Source organism: Ceratina calcarata, unplaced genomic scaffold (genome assembly GCF_001652005.2).
Source record: "Ceratina calcarata isolate Rehan_Ccalc_2016 unplaced genomic scaffold, ASM165200v1 scaffold88.2, whole genome shotgun sequence".
In the NCBI taxonomy this organism is placed as follows: Eukaryota; Metazoa; Arthropoda; class Insecta; order Hymenoptera; family Apidae; genus Ceratina; species Ceratina calcarata.
The window spans coordinates 507485-527294 of NW_017180156.1; the positions used below are offsets into that span (position 1 = coordinate 507485).

At 48.1% G+C, this 19810-nt stretch overlaps 1 protein-coding gene across 5 annotated transcripts in view; it reads right to left on the reverse strand.

Annotated features, from left to right (window-relative positions):
- Positions 1 to 19810, reverse strand: part of Antp (homeotic protein antennapedia) — a 101038-nt gene that overhangs the window by 13168 nt on the left and 68060 nt on the right. The window contains exon 1 of one of the 5 annotated variants that reach the window (XM_026818796.1): positions 11214 to 11589. The exons of the other annotated variants lie outside the window; for them this stretch is intronic. The gene's annotated coding sequence lies outside the window, so the exon portion shown is untranslated. Of the gene's footprint in view, positions 1 to 11213; positions 11590 to 19810 lie in introns of those variants that run through there. 5 annotated transcript variants of the gene reach the window in all.

The following is a 19810-nucleotide window of genomic DNA, read 5'->3' on the forward strand; positions in this document are numbered from 1 at the left end:
ACCTATGAAAAATTTGAAATCACTATAATTTTAGCTTTTTAATAGTAATAGGAATCTATAATAACAAATTCAACATGCCAGCATTGTTTAAGTATACGTGTAGCCTATACATCCTTAAATCGTTTGAGAAGAGAAACGAGAGAAGCACGGTGAGTACCGCTATCGGTGAAAGAAAAAAGAAAGAGGAAGGAGGGTAAAAAAGGAACGAGCCGCGATTCCAGACGAGTGAATAGAATGTACGACGGGCATTGTGGGCAGCACGGTGGTCGTGTTTGTAATGGTGGAGAGCACGGACGGAGAGGCGGGTGGCGGATGTACAAGGGATCGAAGGGGGGGGGGTGGTCGGAAGGGTGGCAGCAGGTTGAAGGGTTCGGTCGCGGGGGTGGGGCCCTTGGGAGTTCGCTGTACACGGGAACGGGAACGGGTCGGATGCGGGACGATCGCGATTAACATTCCGGCCGCTAGCTCGCTGTTCGCGCGGCGCTTTCATTAATTCCAGCGTATTGATTCCCCGGATTGATGAATGGCCGCCGATAGCGATTCCATGCGCTCCGTACTCTCGCTCTCCTCTTCTCTGTCCCACCTCGCTTCCCGACACCGTTCCACACACAACTCCGCCTCGATTGCGTATAAATTTCTACCTCTCGCAGGATTTTAACTCAATTCCCGCTCTCTTCGAGGCGCGAATCTTTGCGTATTTCTCGTCTTACCAAAACTGCAACCCTCCCCATCGCCATCGTATCGCTCTTTGTCTTAGGGTTCACCCATTTCCTGCCTGACCGAGATAGAGCCCTACAGCCGGTTCCGTTACGCTTGTTTCTACGGACGGAGTTAAGTACTCCTTTAGAGATTTTTATTCGACTTTTAGAGTTTCATAAGTATTCGGTACGAACGCTGCTTCGCGATCCGTGTAATGAATTGCATTGAAAAAGAAAGCGTCACGCCTCCGTATTATCGGAAACGCTAGCGTTGCTATTGTTTTTCCTCGGCAAACGTTTTTCCTCGGAAAGAGCACAAGCGTTTAATTATGCAGCGGGAACTCATCGCGGAAAGACGCTTCATGCACGTGAAAACGACTGGCAGAAAGCGTGATAACGTCTGTTTCGTCCGGAGCCACTTTGCGGATCTCCTCTAGGACCTCTTCTTCCAAGAGATTTTGGACACCCCTAACAGTTTAAAGGTCAGCGGGCTTTATTCGGTGGTGACATCGACCGGAAAAGGCATAAGCCAACTAGCCATTTCAAGGTCTCAGGCGTTCGTGTTATTCCCGGCAGATGGCGAAGGTCGATAGCCAGAAGAACCTGAAGAACTGGAAAAAACGGGGTGGAGCGTGCCTGACAGCTGGGTGGGTTCGGGGCCAAGGTGATTGAAAACAGGGTGGAGCGTCACGTGAAGCCATAACTGGATATGAAAGTGACGTCAGGCCAGCTATGATGGCCTCTAGTTAGCAAAATGGCCTCTATTCGGTCAATTTCTTTGTCCACCGCAGTTCGTCGTTTTCAAATATTATCACATTCCAAGACGACGATTCGTTTCATCTCATTCCAAACAATCGACAGTCCGAATGGAAACATCCCTTAAGTTTCACTTTTCACAGCCAAAGGATCGATCGTTCAACGCTTGAATGAAACGCGTTGTTATCGATTCGTCTGAATAAATTAACACTTCATCGACGACACCGTATCGTTGAAAAATATTCAAATTTGATTAGAAAATATTAAAAAAATTTTTATGAGAGAAATTCTTTCTTCTTTTTTTTCTACTTGTCTATGTATCATTTATTTCGTTGTAGAGAAGACAAGCCGGCTGCAGAAATCTGCTTTGAAGCGGATGACCCGATATCGTCGTCAGCTGGATTACCAGAAGATCGACCGTGAAAACGGTGGCAGGGTTTGACAGTGTGTTATGGGATTCGTAGCTCGTGCCGATCGTGGTCATTCGCACGCCGTAAAACGGTCGTAAACTACCTAAACGAGCTCGTAAAACGTGTAGCCGCTGAAACTTCCGAGGGTTTCGAAGAAAAAAGGAACAGAAAATTGCGACCCTGAGACCGCATTCCGGTTCCGGCGTGCGTTCCGAATGCCTCCTTCTATCAGTTCTCGTATTCTAATGCATTTTTCATTTCCATACATGCGATTGTCAATTATTATTAAAACCGAATTTAAAAATCTGATATACACATGAATATTCATACGGTAATGGAAACGTATTCTAAACCATTAACATAACTGGAAATTAATATACTGAACACCGTATGATGAACTGCGTAAGACGCTAAGTGCTTGTCCAATCATCGATGTAAATCATCGATACTTTTTATCTCCCGCGTGCCGTAGGTCAATGGATTAGAATAATTTGTATCTATATGTATACTAGTGCAGGAGTTTAACGACGTGTAGCTATGAAGTAGCAAATCCATAAATATAGAAGAGGATGAGATCATTTTCGTATCGGTCCACGTGAGAAGTAATCGTTGGCGGATAGATATAATCGGCGTTTCATTGACGGAATTAATTTACGCTATTAATTTACGATCGACAATGGTAATAAGTATCGACCGGTTTTCATGGTAACCGGACGAGAAACGAACCGAGGAATTCGCCCATCTCGTCCGAGACCCGCGACCCAATTCAGCCCGTTCGCATTCGACTTTTTCTCTTTGTTAATAACCATCACCGTTTCGTGGCAAATTAACTACTCAGTTAAGCTTATCCCGGCTGGAAATCAGTTTCGCTTCTGTGCGCTTTAACACTGTTCGATGAACACCGGATAGTAATTATTTATTAATGGAAAAACAAGATTCTCGCGTCGTGTCGCGGAACGTGAAAACGCGCAACGTTAATTGATGGTAGAATCAAGTTTGAGTGGATATCGAAATGAACATTGGCTCGTAGATTTAGCCGGAGTAAGATCGATTCGGCGCGAATGGGACAGCGGGATCACCAAGAATTCGAGATTAGTCGGGGGCGCGATATAGCTACGAGCTAAATAGCGTTCTTATCGCAATATCCCTTCATTGTCGCGACGCTTCGCCACCTCGATACGTAGCCATAAATCTCCGAAACCGCGATGCACGCGAAACGTAAATAGAATGGAATGCACCGGGTATACGATATCATCGGTGGTAACAGCGTTTCGCGGCGTCGTAAACACAACCGGAATCTTTGCCGGTATGCGATCTCTTTAAAGGGTTAATTCTACTTAGTCTCGTTAAAACGTCGCCTCGTTAACTGCGTCGCAAACGACGTACACGAACCGCGAGGATTAATTCTGGCGGGCGAAGCAATTTGCTTATTTTGTATTGTAAATGTATCGAGGACAAAATAGAAATCTCGAAGGAACCTCTCAGTTAGAGGAATCCTGCGGGGATAACGGAGGCGGGAAACGATCGAAGAAGTATACCGTTACGCGCGGTGGAAGGTGTCCAGCTGGCGGAGTGGAAGGTCGTAGTCTCGGGAGCATTAAAGGGTGGCCGCGATCAAGGTTTCTCGAGCGAACCGTTCGTTCGTTCGGTCGAAAAGGATCGCGGTCGCGCACGCACACGTGAAACCGGTGAACGGGAGAGAGCGAACACGGCAGCGGGATCAGCCAAATGCTAACATGCATATGCGATTAGCATAATCGAGTCGGGCTGCAGGAAACCAGTTTGCAAGGCCGCTCAAAAGCCGGCCGCCCAATAGCTTGTGCCGGCTCGCAACGCGCGCCGCATCCGTAATTCCATTTCCCCTACTGCGTTGTCTGTATCGCCCATCGCTTGCCTCGTCAGCTGACCAAGAGGAACGGACCCGATTGCGAAATACGTCGAATCCATGCGCGGAATCCGGTACGCTCGAGAATGATCGAGATCCTCTTCTCTTTAAGCGATACGAATCAATTGCTCGTATCGCGAAACGATGCGAATTTATAACTTTTCTATATCGAGGATTATTGATAAAAGGACGTTGTCAAGGTTCTAAACGGATACACAGAGTACCGAAGTGAAAAGATTTAATAAACAGGAAAGATACAGAGGCGGAAAAAGAGTTTCTGGTTAAGGGTTGGGCCAAGGGGAGAGTCGGCCATGAACGTCGCAGATAAATCCCGGCGCAGCGTTTCGCCGGTCCGACGATATGTATTACCACCATCCACCCCCTTTTTTCCTGTTCGTTTTCAACTTACTTGGGTCGCTTCGCGTCAGTTTAACACCTCTATCTCTCGCCCTGCTTTTTTTTCATCCGGTCGTCTCTCTCGATTCTGTATATTCGAGATTATCAACGCTCGTATTTTTCAACGGGTTGCCTTCTCTATTGTTTTTTTTTTTTTCGGAGGTTTTCCGGTCGCGCAGATCGAAGATAGCTCGATAACGCTTTTCACGCGAATTCAATGAAACTTTTATCGACCGGTCGACTTTTCCCCCTTGTTAAGGGACGCCCGATGCCATTCAAACATCGTTTTTCACCCTTCAATGTCTGATTATACGTTGAATTCTCGTAGCGCCGTCGGATTTTGAACATGTGAACGCAGGAGACGAATTCGCTGATATTATCTCTCAAACAGATGCGACGGAGTGAGATACTTTTAATATTGGCTCGTCGAACGCATGCAAATTATCGCGAAACCCCTCGGTCTGAAACAATAAATTATGCTTCTCCTACGAGGCAGTCGCTTTAATTTATGCGACGAGAAAGCTTCCGGGAAGGCACCGACGCGATAAATAGAGCGGATTTTCCAGCGTGTAATTTAGTGAAATCGCCTTGATTGAATTCGCTCGAATATACTTTATTGATATACGATCAACAGTTTTACACAGGATCATTGAAATCCTGCGCGAAAAATCTGAACAATAGTTTTTAATGCGTAAAATTTATATTTTATGTCTCGTTCACATCATACATAGAATATCGTTTGACTGGCTGTTGTATCGATTGCACTGTTGTCCGTAGAATATATCGATTTCAACAGCAGGTCACAGAGAGACGGTAAACACGGGGACAGTAAACCGAGGAAAGAGAAAAACGAGGGACAACCGAACGAAATTGCCCAAATTTCGCGCGCCACCCTCGCAGCAGGGTGTCTGGCACCTAACGCTCCCGTTTACGAACATCTATCGGTGGCAACGCGTTGAAAAGCCGGCGAGAATCGGCAGCCAGCTGAACTTTCACATTTTTTCGTGAAAACTTTTTTCTTCTACGACCTACGAAATTTAGAGCGGTCAGCTTTCTCTCGTCCAAGGTCATCCTTGGAAGACCTGATGGAAACTAGAGCTTTATAGTTCTCGAAATTTGTTTCTCGTGCCCTGATCTCCGAACTTCTGAGAGTTACTTGCAGTCTTCAGATTTCTAAGCCTGGCTTGGATAGAATAATATGCAGAGGTTAATTTAATATCCCCGTAGAGATTAAGTTAAGTGCTCGAATGTAAGGTGACTCTCTAAAACACATTTGTGAAAATACCTTTTTTTTATCACGATGATCCCTTTACCGTGGAGATCAAGGTCTATCAAAACGAATGACACACGTAACCGAGGTAGATAGGATCTCTGGAGGTCCTGTTATTGCGTGTTAGAAAACGTAAAGCGCGTCGGCCTCGTTTCCTGAGAACGCGGAGTTTCACTTGACTTTTAAAAGAGGTTAAAAGTCGCTCGACGAGGTGGCTACCTCCGGATCTAGGTTCCACTTTGTTAATAACCGTTCGCAAAGAGCACCGCGCCGTATCTTCACGGTCCATCGAGGGACTGATGGAAGTTACCAACTGGAAAGGAGTTTAAAAGTCGCGGCGAGATAGCCTCGAGAAACGAAGGTAATTTGTACCGTCACGGAATTAAGAAAATTGAGCAACAAACGTTTAAAAGCGTGTAACGCTTGTACGATAAATCGAGAATTACGCGATGAGAGATTTAGATTCCAAAAAAAAGAAAGAATGCCGGAGTTATTATTCGCCGTTCAAAAGCGGCTAATTAGGATTGCTACTACGAGGACAAACTGCAAGGGTTAGGGGTACCGCAATTCATAATTTACAGTGGTTGACCGACAGAACTCGAACACCCTTCGGGAACACCTTTCGCTTATTCATTCCGACAGACACTAGTCAAACCCTTCATTAGGAAACGCTTTCCACCGAGGGACTGATTACCTTAAAGACCTCACACCTGGATACCCATAGACAGATTTCACTTCCACAACTATTCTTATGGAAATCCGTGAAACCTCGATCCTTAGTATTCACAATGCAACGATTGTAAGTTCAAAGGTAAGCAAAAATATGACGTTTCGTTTTGTGGTTTAAAATACGTCGCACTACCATTAATGGGAGAATGAAGAGATGGTTAATGAACGATTAAAGGGTGAAACAGTCTCGAGAAGAAGTTGCGAGCTGGAGGATGCGTTTCTTCTCGCGTAACGCGAGGTCGAAATTACGAACGCGAGCCTTTATTTCGTCGCGAGCGGGGGTGGTGCCTATATAAGGGCGGGCGAGACACAACGGAGAGTGGAAAGTTTTGACGCCACCCTATAAATCAAGCCGCGGGGCTAGCTCGCTCGGCCGGAACGTTGCTCCCCGGCTCTCGAGAGTTTCGCTCACCGTATGTCTCCTTCGCCTCTCCGCACAGACAGCTTGTACAAGGTGAGTCAAAAATTCCAGTTCCACCTCGACCCCTTCGCCCGTTTCAACCACCGCCACCCGGGCCATCCAGCCACACGGACTTTCAAATAATTACCTCACGAGTTAATTTATGCCGCGGCGAGAGCAAGGTGTCGCGTTTTTTCGAATTAACTGGGAAAAAATGCCAGGACTCGAACCTGGAGGACGTGAAATTCGGGAAGGAAAATTCCAAAAATAATGAAATTGTATAGAGTGGTATAAAAATAGCATTGATCGGAAAAAGTGCCGACATGAGTTATTATGTTTTCGTATCTTATCTAACATTACACACTGTTGTACGAAAACGACAGAGCATTGTATAGGTGGCATAATGAGAAGGCAAACATCAGCAAATGACACGAGGCATAGATACCGCATAATAATCGTGTCAACGTTCACCTAATGACGAATTCAATTCTTACACGTGCCGTCTTTCGGTTATCGCTTACGCGCGTGTGGACGATATGTGCAGTTACGTGTATTATGCAATTAGCGGATATAATTAGAGCGAGTCGTGAGTCAGCTATCTCGGATCACGATAGAATGCAAATCCGTTTCGCAGAGAGAGAGAGCTTCCTCGTTGACTCGCTATGAGCTTGAAGGCTGACATACTCGGACCGACCTTATAATTATCTCACGAATATATTCTTTTAATCTGAAATTCCGTTGGTATAAAAACGTAGCCGAGGGTGCACGATCGCGATCGAGTCCGTCCCTGAGGGTCCGTCGATATAATCGGAGACAAAACCTAACGGGAAGATTCGTGTATTCGCCGGACAGCAAAGTCCGTCCGTGTCTCTCCCGTAGGAAATAAGTTTCCGGTAGCAGCCGGCTGTCCGTGGTAGTCGCATGACAGACGGAAAAGAGCACGAGGCGAAGCGAGGGAAGAGGGAAGAGTGAAGAGTGAAGAGGGTAGAGAGAATAAGGGAACAGAAGCAGGCTGGGGTGAAGCGAGCGAAGGGAGCAAAAGGAGGATATTGGGTGGAGTAGCCGTGGCAGACGAGGAGGGTTGGTAGCAGGGGTGAAAAGCGGTTGGTTCGGGGGTCGGTATTGGATGCTGCCTCGGCGAAGGTTCACGGTAGGGGTAGTTTGACAAGTTGACAAGAGCACAAAGGCCGCGGCGGAGCCGCACGGGACGTGGAAGGGACGAGGGAGAGAGAAGAGAAGAGAAGCGAAGCAGCGACCCGGAGGTAGAGAAGTGTGGGTAGCGGAGGCGTCGCGACGCTCAGCGTCCGACGGAGGGTTAGCACACAGGGGTGGGTAGGGGGTTGAAAGCCGGGCAGATCCGACGCTGTGAACAAAGGCTCTCTCGCTCGCCTCCACTCTCGGACTTTGGAAACGAGATCACCCATATAGGGCAGCGTAGGTATCGCGAAGCGTTTTCCTTCTCTTCCACGGCTGTGTGCACGCACACCATCGCCGAAGGGTGGTTCGAGCTTGCTCGCTCGCTCGAGCCGATAGATACGAGGTCGGGCCTAATATCGAAAGTTCCCGGCGGCGCGGCGCACGGCCAGAAACCCGTGCTTAATTAAATCGGAAGACCGTGAGAGATAACTGGTCGGGTCCCCTCTACGACACTCCGCCGAGAGCGTCTGGAAAACAACTCCCTGAATGAGGCGGGAAAATTTTGCTCGGTATCTCATATTTCATATCCTATTAACTACGACGGCGCGATTACGATGTAAATAAAATTTTTTATATTCGAAACGAATGTACTCCCGAATTGCACTAAAAATAAATCTTCGATCCTCGCGTCGCTTAAAAGGGTGTACCGTGTCACAATTCACAGCTCGTTAAAAGATCATCCCGTGCGTCGATGAATGAATCCGATTACGGCGCATCGATCCGATCGATGTTCACTGACGACGTTTCTAATGATCCTCGTGGCGGCGTTCTTTGGATGGACGATAAATCATGGTAGCAGCTCGTAAACCGTAAAAGGGACGCACGGTGTGCATGTGTATCAATGCGGTCGCGCACACGAGAGCGGGAAGGGGAGCCGGAAAGAGTATCATCGTGCTAAACTTCTCCGCCGCGGTATGAATGGAACGCTTTCGCGAGCGGAGCACGCCTTATGTACGCGCGCCGGTTAGCTGAAATATTTATTGCCGTTCGAACGCGCGGATATCGGCGGTGGCCCGCGGCGCACCATTGTGGAAAATCCTTCGGCTTGTTCACGGTCACGCTTTCCATTATCCTTTTTTGTCGCGACCTTTATTCTATAGATACGGTTTTATCGAGGGTTTGCGCGGTAGCTCACTTTTGAACTCACTGCTTATGGTTACGTAGAACGTTGTCTTGAATCTGATTACGTGTTGCTTCGAGGAATCGTTTCAAGGAAAACCGCCATGGTTGTGGCACGTCCGCCTGGTGAAAATGCAATCCAGAATGGAAAGGTTGGAAAACGTTCCGTGAAAATCGTAAGGAGCAACCTGTTCCTCGGCGCTTCTCGCCACTGGCACGGAGCAATTAGAATAATTAGACACTAGTTGCGGGACTCGTCGAGAATTCGTGGAAATTCAGAGTCGGCTTGATTTTTTATCTACGAGATTTTTTATCTACTGTATAACGAATACAAATTGCCGCTGTAAAGGTTTTTTAAAAATTACTCATCTTATTACCGTTCTATAGCGAAGATCAATCAATGGTATTTGAGAAATTGAAATCTCCAATGCACTGTGTCATCGTTTCAACTATTGACTTAAGAAACGAATAAAACAAATTCCACGTCTCGTATAAATAACCTTTAATATACATATTCATTAATTTCAGATCCCTTCACTTTCCGTCTCTCAAGCTTCTCGCTAGTTTAAGCTAGTAGACACCGACCACCCCGACCCCGTGGCCACGGATCCACTAAATCAGAAGCGCAGCGAAGCGTCTTCACCCTCGGATCACCCTCGAATTCGGGTTTCACCCAAGTTTGGGCAAAGTTCAAAGTCTAGTCGACGATGTCCCTACAAAGTGGGAACTCGCAAAAGGTCACTACGTCGTTGTCGCTGCCTGGCTCTGGTTCGCTTCTCTAATTACATTTCCAATCTCCGTTGGTTTTCTCAAATTCCTATCGGGTTTCCTCGCAGTGTTGAATGCAACTTGATCCGTAATTTATTAAGTTCCGAGTAAGAATGTCCGTGGAAAGAAAAATGTTTCATGTTAGAGATGAAGCATGAAGAGAAAATGCGAGGCAGCTGTCGCGGCTAATTGATTCAGGAAAAATGGTTCGCGACGGACTTATTCCGAAGACAATGCAGTGTCGAAGCCGTCGCGCGTGTGCCAAGATGACATCGATTCTATTCGCGTGCACGTCCACGCGCGCGGTTCGCGAGGATACCTATTCGAAACGTGTTCCTCCGACCTGCGTACAATGTTGCAGACCCGCATTCTTTCGTTACCGGCGATTCCGCAATAATTAAAAAAAACGTCGAGGAAAAATGCCGTGGAACCTTTTTGCATTCGCAATTTCTCATTTTTGCGCTGATTTTACCTGTTGCCGGCTCGTTCGCGGCTTTTTCTATTCATCGTATAAAGGAACAACTTTATTATCGATCGTTTTAGCGATTCATCTAGGAAAATAGCGAAGTAGCAACTCGCGCCTTGGTTAATCGCGCTGTAAACCCGTATTCCTAACACGCTGCCGATTCCGATTATCCTCGAGAGCTGTAATCCCTATGACCCTCGTCAGATCGAGGGGCACGAGGTTCATTAAATATTTATAGGTTCGCGATACCATATCGAAACGGTTCCTGCACCCCCAGTGCGTAACAATCACCGGAACCATTACGTCTCTTAAAATGGTCTCCGGTGTTCAACGTCCGCGCTTCCAAGTCTCTCGCCGCGATGCGAATTTATGGAAACGACTCGCAGATTTTTTTTATGCTGCTAGAGAATTTGAAAATAGACTAAGGATCAAGATGAATGTATATTACTCTCTTCCTGATCTTCAGATAATATAATACGTCCTACTGGATGGACTACGTGGTCGAACTTCGGCAAACCCTTTGACCTACGGTTTAGATTCTAATCCGAGATAATGCAGCGCGGGTGCCACACATTTGTCTTTCGGTCAGATTCCACGCAACGAAATCTGTGTCCCAGTTGATCGATGATCCAAAGGAAATAATTACTCTTATCAAACTATTAATTTCTGTACTATCGTTGTCATTAAACTCCAATATTTCTACTCTATTACAGAGTGCACATTAATTTTTTATTCATTTCAACGTTTACTGATGGGACCACCTTTTGCGAATATTTACGTTTTTTTGTAGTGACTGTCAGTCGAATTGTGAGGCGAACGAATTATCGTAAGCAGAGAGGCACGGGAAGGAGAAGCGATATGTTCTCAATGCTACGATATTGCAACAAACTGTGCAAACATGCCACCAATTACGTACATAACGGTTTCTATTCGTATCGCAAAGGCGCAACGAAATTTTTTACCACTTATATTTGACCTGAACACTTCTTATCAAGAATGGTAATAACAACTACATGCATCGGAATAACAATAGATGCAATCAATATAAATTTCCGTTTCGATAAAAAATCGGTTCACGAAAAATTGACAAGTAGCAGATAAATTCGTAAATTCCCGTACCTTTCCTCGCAGCGATGAATTGTGTGATTTGAAGGCACTCGGCGTCTCATAATTAACATTTTCCAAACGCGATTGAACACAGTACGCACTTTTCGCCGATTGGTCTAGTCCGAGGATGGTTGACACTCATTGCACCGGAATGGCAGCAATATTCACTCGGTTGCTGGTAAACGTGGTCAACTAGTCGAGCAAGTCGTCCGAACGGCGATGCACGCGATATTTTTGCCGATAAAATCGACAGCCTTGAGAGGCTTCGATCAAATTGTGAAGAGGAAACTCACTGAAGAAGCATCGAGCCACGAGTCGAACAAAGAGAACGTCGCGCGTCTTCCACTGGCAAAGTTTTCCACGAGTGTGTCCGCGAGGCACCGTCGTCGCCGGACGATCACAAAGAGCGATTCCGCGCGTGTCAGCCGCGAGTCTCTGTACGCGGGTCTCACCGCGAGACACGTGGGAGCTGGAGAACGTCACGCTCGGTATCACGTGTTCGACGTTCACCGGGGAACGACTGTTTCGCGGCCGATGGTATCATGATCGGCGTCGATCGAACCGAGCGAACCGTCATCGACGTGAGCGGAGAAGGATCGGCTGCGAGCCAGCGAGCGACCGTCGACTCCGCGTCCGTGTCAGAGCTTCTGACTCGGCACGAGTACAGACAGAAGCGGAGCTACGCAATGTGACGGGTAAACGCGCGTGTACACGAGCAGCCAGACACGGGAGACACGGCGCACGGACAGCGTTCGTGTGTCGAATGAGCGTGTGCGCGCGTGTAGGAGACGGAGACGAGAGGCTGTACGCGAGCCAAAGGAAAAAAGAGGACGCGACGCGTTACACGCGTACACACAAGCAGCGTGTACACGTGTGTGCGTGCGGCCCGGTGAATGTGTGCAGAGAACCGTATCCTCCTGTCTAGCGTCGAGTCGGACGAGAGCGTCGAGCTGTCAGCGCACCCCACCCCGAGTTCCCTCCTCGAAACCAACCCCTCCTGCCGTGACAAGCCCCCACCCGTGTGCACGAGCTACGTTTTCCCTCGATCTACCCTCTCTTCTGTCTCTGTGTAGTCTGTAAGCGTCGATCTCTTTCGTTCGCTCCGTTCCAACCCTCCGCCAGCGGAATGTTAAAGAAAACCGAACAAAATGGAAAGAACGTTGAAAACTTGGACATCTCTGATATGTTCTACGCTCTGTTGACGCCATTCGATTCAGGGTCTTTGGATCATGTTAGAAAGATGTTAGGGAAAGTCTCCTTCAGCTGAAATTAATTTATCGTCTTTCAGCTGGCTGGAATTAAGATGACTGATGCGCCTACTAAGTTAGATATTAACGACCACACCTTTCATAACACGAACCTATTTCACGAGACCATTTGTAAAAGATATACGTCCGTTATAATAGAGCAACGTGGGATTAATTTCGTATACAAACGTTGTACATGCTAGACGTTTTAAATACTATTCGGAACATTCTATATACGAAGACTGTTCACCTTGTTCTCCCAACAAATTTCAAATGTCACCACTGGCTCGTTCGCAACGGAACGAGCGGCGCGGAACGACGGATAAAAGGGGGAAAGAGAGGAAAAAAAAAAAGAAAGGGGACGCGATCAGAGCAGAAGACAGAGAGCACCGTCGACGGGAAAAGCGTTTCGCCGCAACGCGACGTAGATGGATCATAATTCTTGCTTACCTCGGAAACATTCACCACCGGCGGCGGACACCGTCTCCGGTCCACCCCTTTTCGAGCTTCGATTTCGACTTTCGCTCCGTATTCACCCTCGAATCGCGTTACCGGAGTCCGCCCGCGTAATCATGATAAAATGTCAACCGCGGTGACGAGGAGCCGGGCCCACGTGATTGTCCGAAAGTTGTAAATCACTGCCGGAAAACGGGAAAATTTGTGGCGCCGCGAGCCGGTGCCGCCGGACGTTTCACTTTCCACGGGATGGGAAAGGACTTTATGTCGTGGGAACCTTCGTACGAAAGGAAGAAGGAAACTAGCGAAGTTTTTTATCTATCCAGTGTAAAATTCTATCGATGATTCTTTAACCACGAGCAGCCATTATTTCCTGTAAGATCTAGCCAAACAATTTCTCACCCCTCTCTGGAAATTAATACCGAAACAGTAGGTATCCGTGGTTATTGTTTGATGCGTGGTTCCATTTCCTGTTCTGTTTTCCCGGGTTTCCTGTTCACCCCCACTGTCGTACCGTGACCAAGACCCACCCCGTCGTCACGGACTGAGAACGTCAGAGTCGGAGGGTTGTAACTATAGGACAGCCATAGTCTAGCAGTCTAGGGTGTAGTATACGTGTGTATATTCGTGTGTCCGTACGTATGTGCAGATCCAAGGAACTCGTCTCGGGGGACGATTGAACGGTTCGCCATTGGCGGAACGAGCGAAGGCTGACCTTTGGGGAGACGAAGGGTCCTGATTACCAACGAAACGGATCCCCTTTGTCCTTGTCCTTAAAGAACGAGGGAGATCGAATCTCTTTGTCGAGAAATTTGCCGCGTGCACAGAATCGATCGCACGTTGTCGTCCGTTTCGTTCAGATCGAAGTAGTCGACGAAAATGAGGTCCGCATTACGACTTTATTGGTCATGGCACCGCCATGTGCTCTCATCGTTCGTTTTCTTCGTTCACACTCCCGTTTGCACGCCATTTGGCCTAACCGACGCGTGGGTGACACTGGGAGAACCTCTCTTATGCGAAAACAACATTTTGAAACTAATCTAGTTCTCTTAATAAATTTCCACAAATAAACGTATCGACTACGTGTCCATAAACGTTCTTAAGAACGGCAGAGAGTTTTGGAAGCGGTTTTTCAAAGAAAATGGAGTCGCGTCCCGGCGAGCGCGGAGCGTGATGACTCTATCCAATCGAGCTGGGCCCGATTTCTCATCCGTGTATTCATCCCGTGGCCGTGGGCAGTACCGCGACGACCGTACCGTGGAAAGAAAGAAAACGAGAGGCCCGCGTTGGTCGGGGCGCGGAGAAGCGCCTATGATTTATGACTGCCATTACGGTCTCGATAATTATATGCTGCCCTATGGCCGCCCCCTCGTGCACGTCGCACGAAAAGGAACGAGAGAGGATCGGTAGATGATATCCTGCCTGCTGACCGGCAACAATGTACTTACGTACGTATGTATGTATGTACCACGGGCGGAACGTTCCTCCTGATTGCCCCGATCGCTTTGATACGGTTTGATACTCCGAGAGAGGGCAAGTATGGGTTTCGACCCTCGCCTCGGCCCTGAACCTCCGACGAAATTGCCACGGAAGAAGAAAAAATTGCGCGGCTCCAATTACACCGCAGTACCTACCATCTGGTGACGATTACAGAGTTCTTTGTGCACCCACAACGCTTGCTACCGACGATTAAAATTTGAAAATGGAAGGACGTCGAGAATATTTATTTTCTCATGGGACGAGCTACTTTCAGCTTGTTCTATGGACAGGAATTAATAAACAGTGCTGTCGCATATAGAACTGAGGAACAGAGATGAATAATCACTGATGCTGAAATACGTGTCAGAATCCTCTCAACGGTTAAATTAGACAAAAAGAGCAATTTCCGAAAACGGCCGGCGTTGAAAGGGAAAGCTAGCAAGACCGAGTTTACGACCGCGAAAATCCCAGCTGTCGGACAATGGCGGTCGTAAATATCGGCGCAAAGAGGGCCGGTAGTTTCTTTACTACTCCCCGAGGACCACTTATTACCGCTGATTCCCTGGGCAAGCCGCAATCATCTAACTATTCCTTAACGACCGTGATCGAATCAAATTGACCGGCTTAATGACAGCGTGTCGCGTGCATCCGAGAAACGATGTTATTGCCAAAGATTACAAAGAAGGCTCCACCGGACAAGAGTGCTCGCGCTCGCCTTGCCACCGGAACTTCAACATCCTCCGTGAAACGAGAAACAAAACTTCTTTGAAGCTTCCGACAAAATGTGAGACAAGAATTATTTAATTAAGTGCAACGCTTAACGGAATCGAGTGTCGAAAAAGGCCCGTTCCGGCGACGCGTCGTAGACCCGACGATTATGCAACGAGCGTCGCTCGTTACGCTCGTAACGATCGAGTGAAATATTTTACAGAGACCCGCGAACAGACGAAACAAACATCCCCCGGCTGGCCATAAATTACAAATGCTCCAGAGGGACGGGGACAGGGAAGGAAGAGACGGAAAGAGAAGACTCCGGGTGATCCGCGACCTAATTAAGACCGCGACCGTTACCGATGTATTGAGACGTCTCGCTTAAACCACCGTGGCGTCACGCTTTTTCACTTTTGCTTTAATAAATCGACGGCCCATTGTACATGCATGTACGTATATTAGTTACGTACGCGAGGGCGAACGCGTACGCGCGATGCACGCATGATTTGCATAACCGACCAGACGAGCCGGGGCCGCCAACACAGGAGCACCGCGTGAAACGTTCCCTCGGCTAACACGTGTAAGCGGCGAATACACGATGTGTACAAGGAATGGCGGAGGATTCATGAGAATCGACCAGGTGGATACCTGCGCAGCTCTCCCGCCGCTTAGGACCACGTGGCATCGTTTCATTATTTATCTCATGGATGGAGGCTACTGTCTTTTAGTTCGCACTTACTTATTCTGTGAAGACGTTACACGTGTACCGATTTATTTAAATCGACTATACCGGGAAGAGGGTTTCTTAACTGCTTCGTTCGTTTAACGCTCGATGATCACTGTCGATGAGAAGCCCAAATCGACCGGGACAGAAGGAAAAGAAAGAAGAATAAGAGAGAAATATAGGACCGGCCTTGACAATCGGCCGACGCGAAAGACGGTCGCTGGGTTATTGTTCACCGCAGAGCAATTAGCGGGGCATAAATCACTCGGATAACGAGACGCGGCACGGCGCCCCGAAGGCGTCACACGGTGCCTTGGAGAAGGCGACGAGGACGAGGACAGAGGCCACGAGGCAGAAGAACGTCGCCGCGCCGTCGACGTCGACGCGTACACGGGGGCGGATGGCGCGTTCCGTTCGCCAACTACGCGACGTTTTCCCGGGAAGAACTTCCAACGCTGACGACCGACTTTCCCTTTCTCTCTCTCTCGGCTCGTTTCCTCTTCTTCTTCTCCGTCTTCTCGGCGGTGTTCTTCCCTAGCTAGCTAGCTCTGGCAGTTGCCATCGCGAACAAGCAACGATGTTGCCAGAAAGCCCACGCGCCATCCATCTTGCCCTCCGTGAGCGCGCGCTAGCACGAAAATAACTCGAATTTAAGAAGCTCGCGCTCTGAAAACAATACGGGGCGGGTTTGCCCGGTTGCGTAACGTCTCCATCGTTTTCCCGATGAATTAAAACGCGGTTTCGGTGTGGGGTGCTTACAGAAAGATCGAGTTAGTGGAGACTCGTGATCGATTACCACAAAAATTCAAGCAACGGAGATAAAGAATTATTGGAGACTGATGTCAATGAATAAACACGGACAAAAATATATTCCTGTTGTGCCACAGCGAGAAGTATATTGATATTTCTGCTTGTAAAATAAATGCGCGTGAATCGCATACAAAATTGCGAGGAAAAAAATCGAGTAAAAATAATATTGTTACTCAAAACTGATAAAGTTTTCGCAGAGCGTCTAATAATTTGGCGGCCAGCCGATAAATTATTGAACGCGCCCGGTTTTTAGCCCTCTTCCGACGGTCTCCGGGCCTTCCGTCGACGGCCGGTTGATTTATCGCGGCGGAAAGTACGAAAAATAACAAGAGAGGCATAAACCCGGGGGCCGCGTTCCTGAAATAAAAATGTACCACCGGAACCGCGAAAGTCCCGCGCCACGTGGGACCGGGCGGCTTCGGGTTTACATGGAAACGCGCTAACGAACCGCTTTTCCCTCGGTTTCCCGTTGAAAGAATCCGAGCGAGGGTCGTTAAAGGGTAACGCGATGGTAGATGCTGGCTAGGACCGGGTAAATTGAGGCCGCAGTCGAGGGGTTGGTTTTTAAATGAGGAATGATTGAAGAATTCTGTTGGCGCACCGGAGAGGTTGTAGAAACTTCTCTCAATGCCTTTGGAAACATTACGTTTGCTGCTGATTTAATTTCGATAAAATATTATATCAGAATTCTGAGGTAAATTCTATGTTCGTGCAACGAGACTGGAACGAACCACGGCTTCTCAACGGAAATAATCTTACTCGAGTGGTCGAAGAAGAAATTCGTGGATTCCCGCTCACACGGGAAGTCACGTTTTCGTATTCCGACCTTGAATACGAGTCCTCGCCGCGCGGAAATGAATATGGGAGAACGAGGGACAGGAAAAAAGGTCGAGACACCTCGAAACACGAAATCTCTCTCTATCTGTTGGTCTTTTGTAGCGAACGAAACGTCCGGGGGAAATCGGGGAAAGTTTGCGCAAGAGCGTTGCGGAGGACCATTGTGGGTCGAGGGAAGCGAACGAAAGAAAGGAAAAAAAGAAAGTTAAAACCTCGTGAGAGCATTGTTGGTTGCGTCACCGGCGGGCTATTCCTCTAACCCTGATCCCTCTCCCCTCCTTCTTCTCTCGTCTTTCGCCCCGAGCCGACGAGGCCTCGTGTATAATATCAAAATTTATGGCACCGGCCGCTTCGGGCCCTTGCGCCTTCCCGCTCTCAGTGAGCTTCTTCTCTTCAGCACCTTCTGCTCGTACTTTGTTTGATTTTCACTGTCCGAGCTGTCGGAACTGGTGATGCAGTAGTCAAATATTGTGCCTCTTCGATAATTGGAAACAATGATTGGATGGTAAGTAATACTGTCCGATCCTCTTTTACCGTTTTTTCTCAATCAAACTCCATCGCAATATTATACGAATTACACGAAAGAAGCGATGAGTGCTCCTATTAATAATCCAGTCATGAGAACCGGTCGCGGGACGATCAGCATGCCAAAGTAATCAGCGTAATGATCGCCGGCCGAATTGACGTATCGTCAAGATAATATATACGACGGCAGATGCTGTTATGACGTGACACGATCTAACGCGTCATTGATAGCTCTCCGAGCGTCCTCTCTCCGTCCGTTCTCCCCACGCGATGGCTACCCTCCATCAAATTTTCCTATCACCCTCCGTTCCCTTCATTTCCTGCCTTTGCAAACCCTCCCCCGCGCCAACCCCCTCGATGACGCTGTGTCACGAACGGAAGGGACGCGATACGCGCGAGGGGGAATCTCAACCAACCAGCATTCGTAGGCCTTTTCGGTCTAAGAATACCGCGCGAGCCGCGCCCTGTACGACAGAAGCCCTGCGATGCTCTCGATTCTTTTTCAATTTACACCGCGACGCGCATTAAGAGCAAAGAAGGAGCCGTCTTTTACGGTTTTTCCATGGGAGAACGCGGCATCGATTTCGTGAAGCGCGCGCGAACCGGAGAACGCGGCCCCGTACTTCTTCGCGGCAGTAATTATCGGCATTTAATCAAAATGACCGGCCATTAAGGTATATCTAGGTAAGCGATCTAGGCAGGAGCGGACAAACGAGCCTGAGGAATGCTCGCCGGTAGGAATCCACGCGCGGCGACGGTGGTCGCTCGGTGGTGCTCGTCCGGTATCCGATCGGCACGTCGATGAAATTTGTTGACGCGTCGGGAGAAAAACGGGACTGTGACGTGTGTCGAGCAAAACGGCGCGCGGTATCACCGGCGAGCGAGCCTCGACGGTGAGGAGAAGAACCGAGGAGCCGACGAATTGCGGCTGACGCTGGAATCCACGTTTTTTTGCCACGGACTCCATGCCGGACCGGCGACCCGGCATGGAATCCGCCGCCTGGGAACAATTACAATTAAAGAGCGGTTAAGCGAATTGCCGAACGCAACGCGCGCGGACCGATCGCGGCACCCGCGATCTCTTTTCGAAGAAACAATCATTTCAACGTCGTTAGTCGTTGCTTCGGGAAAGCGTCTCCTTCTTTGGTCAATCGAATTCGACGTTTCGGACAAATTTAGATGCTGACAAAATTTTTGATCCACTCTATATGTAATGTTGACACCTCTGCCGAATGGCTGTGACGCGAAAACGGGAAAACGTAAAGAAACGTGGGAAGAATTTGGCTGTCCACGCCGGTCCTAATTATTGTAAGGGGAAACGAACACCAACGTGTCATTGCGCAATACTCCTAACGAAAATTGTGTCGGCAGCCAGCTGAACTATTAACACACAGATTTGTAAAAAAAAAAAAAGAAACAGAAAATCTATTGTCAGTTATTTTTCCCATCCTGGCACATCCACACATCCACGAATTAAATACTTGCTTGAGGAACAATTGAAGCATTTCTCCTGACACAAACAGGATTAGATACAATTAATTAACGAGAACTAGACGGGCGAGCTGGTTACGTCGAGTTGCCGGTTTATGGAAATAAAAAACGTATTCACGTTAACGAGATCAACGGGCCACGTGTTACGAAGCAGACGCACCCGCGCCAATAACGATTAATCTTTCAACGACTTCGATTCCCGCTACCTGTACAATTTATTCGTTCCTCGATCGCGCTTAGCGGCGCGACGTGCTTTCGTTTATTTTTACCGGGCCACGGCTTTCGATTTCATCGTGCCGGAAGAAGTGCCGCCGGGTACGAACGAGAGC